A 3,174-nucleotide genomic window follows, 5' to 3' on the forward strand; every position below is an offset into this window, starting at 1 on the left:
AAATGAAATAAAAATAAACATTTGGAGGGGGGGGGGGGGATTTTTTTTTGTAAGAAAGCAAAAAAATAAGGGGCCACAAAAAGACTCGTATACATTTAAACTTATAAATTTACTTTTAAAACATAGCAGACAGTGCGACAAACGAACATTGGCAAATACAGAATGCTTAATAAGGACGAAATAACATTTTAAACTTTAGTTTCTTATAACAGTGTGTATATCGTACTAGTGATTGATAGCAAGTAGGTTAATCATATGATACAAAATTGTAGTCGAAAAACAAAAAATCATTTTTAAATGTACATACGGACTTTCTGGTGATAATAAAAGAGTTGCAACGTTTTAAAGATTTATTTAATTGATACAGGAATCACCAGACCATGTTTTAAAACGCCTAATAGTAATATGCCTTAATTACCAATAAGCTTCGATTGCTTAAAGATAATCTTTTCATCATAATATACTTATTTGTAATTTCATCTAATTTTAATCATAAACGCGCCAGAAAAGAACATTTTTCTTCCCTAAATTGAATAATTACAATTTTTAGCACTTTTATAATATAGTTTCTACTAAAAATGAGAAAGTTTGAAATAAATGACTATTGTTTAACTAAATGACCACTGACCAAGTACATATATGGGTTTGTCGTTATGGTAACTTATTAATGCATAAAAGTACACTCCAAATAACTGTCTTAAAATTATTAGTAGTGAAACTACTTGATTATTCACTTTTGCTTGTCCGTTTGTAACGCTATGAGGAATTTGTGATTTTCTCTGCTACTATTTAAGATAGACTATTGATTTCTTGTTGAAGATAAAACTTACCAAAGATCATTATTTAATATAACCACCACTAAACTTCTGCGACACAATACAATCTTTCCCGATTTTGTATTAATTTTGAGGAACATGATTCCCAGTTACGTCATATAATTCTTTCCCGAAAAAGGGAAGGGGGAAGAAAAAAAGAGATGGGAAAAAAGGGGGTTTTCCCCATCTCTTTTGAAGAAATTTTCTTCCCCCCTTCCCTTTTTCGGAAAAGAATTATATGACGTAACTGGGAATAATGTTCCTCAAAATTAATACAAAATCGGGAAAGATTGTATTGTGTCAACTTCTGCTCTGTCCGTTTGTCCACCCATGATTTTTTGTGCTTTGCTATTTATGGATAGTGTTATCCTTGGTTTATTAATATAGGGTTATTTATCATTATTTAGACAAACTCATTATTTTTTTCTACTTCTGCATTTTAGGCCGGGTACAAAGTGGCGGGACAAATTGTCACAAAAATTAGTTTTGACGTCATAAAAATAAGGGATTATCCATCTTTTTTTAGGGGTTTTCTTTCCCACTTCTCTTATCTCCCTCATTTTTATGACGTCACATGGCTGATTTTTGAGACCCTTTGTCCCGCTACAAAGTGATTAAATGATTAAATGGTTTATTACAATAATTAAAAGATCAATAATTGCTTTTAATAAACTTTATACTTTATATATATTTATTGCTTGTTTTATCAACACAAACTTTCTTTTTTTGTGCACATTCGTTTGTTGGTGGTAGTTGATATGTTTGAGTCTTAGCTCAAACTGCGCCATACCTAAAGACGTTAAAAGTTGTATCAACTGTTGCTATAATTATGATAATGCTTTCTCTCAAAGTGCTTAATGCGCCCGGAATCCCCCCCCCCCGCTTAAAAAAAATAATTTAAAGAATGAGAGAAAGGGGGGCACTATTCTGTCCCAAGAACCTACATCACCTAACATAAAGTAATAAAAAATTCGGAAAAAATACCTTTCCTTATTTATTTCAATTAATTTACTGGACAAACCCCAAACTGTCCCAGTTTTGAGCAAGACGATTCCTGTGACGTCATAAAAAAGTGAAGGAGGGAAGAAAATATCTTCCCTTTTCTCCCATCTCTTTTGAAGAGATTTTCTTCCCCCCTTCCCTTTTTCTTTCCCGAAACGTATATGACGTAACTGGAATCGTCTTGCTCAAAGTAGGACAGTTTGGGGTTTGTCAATTTACCAGGGCTCGACTACGTACATTAAGGGAAACCACCAATATAATCTTATTTTCTAAAAATTTTATTCAAAAAAATACAGAGAGGCGAGTGTCCTTTTATACCAAAGCCATGGTGAGCAGATACAGTAAAACATATACTTCATTTATTATTTATTACAAGTATAACAGGGAGGGGGGGGGACATTGGACTGTAAATTAAACAAGTACCCAAAGTTTTATAACATATGTTATCTTTTAATGTTGGCTCAAAAACTTTGGGTACCCTTGGGTCCAAACTTTTCAACTAATGATTTTATTCTACAGATGGAGTGATTCTAATTATAATCATTGGGTAGTGTATATCAATTTGTTTTTCATTGTCCTATACCTTTAATTCCCTGCAAATATATATGGATAGATAGTTAGTAGCATAGCTACTCTATTCTTCACTACAAGAACAATCATGTCCATGTTGACAATACAAAATATTTTTGTAATAGAACTGAAATGATTGAGTTAATGAAAATTACATTCTGACAAACTTAAACGGAATCCTTGTAATAAAATAAAAGGATGTTGTCGGTGCGTCTGTTTGTACCGAAGGATCTTGCTAACTGCTGAATCGATCGGGTTCTACTTAACAGGGTAGCTACTCATAGGTCCCGGGAAGGTTTATAACTATTTTGGGGGAGAGTACAACCAAGAGAAATCGACCTTAGAAAAAAATTAACCCCTCCCCCCCACAAAAATTAAGTATTTTTTTACGAATATGAAAAATGAGGGGGGGGCAGGGAGTGCAACCCCCCCCCCCCTAAAAAAAAATAATAAATTGGGTTATCAGATTCGACTCCCCCCTCCTCAAGTGCCCCTTTGAAATTTTAGGTGGATAAAAAATTCATTGCATCAGAACTATGGCTTCATTGTGCTCCCAGAAAAGTAAAAGGCCTTTTTCAAAATATCTCTTTCCTAGCCTGAGAAAATCTCAAATAAAAAAGTTGGGGAACAAAATCCCCTACTTCGGAGTACCCTAACCCTGCGGAGCCAATATTTACGCGAACCTAACCCTACGAGGCTACCCAGTACCCAGTATAACCTAACATTTAAACTTTAAATCTAACCTAATCAAGCCCTTATTAGCATAATTTATTAATTATTTCTGAGA

The sequence above is a fragment of the Acartia tonsa genome, chromosome 13, assembly GCF_053477335.1.
Source record: "Acartia tonsa isolate MP-2025a chromosome 13, ASM5347733v1, whole genome shotgun sequence".
NCBI lineage: Eukaryota > Metazoa > Arthropoda > Copepoda > Calanoida > Acartiidae > Acartia > Acartia tonsa.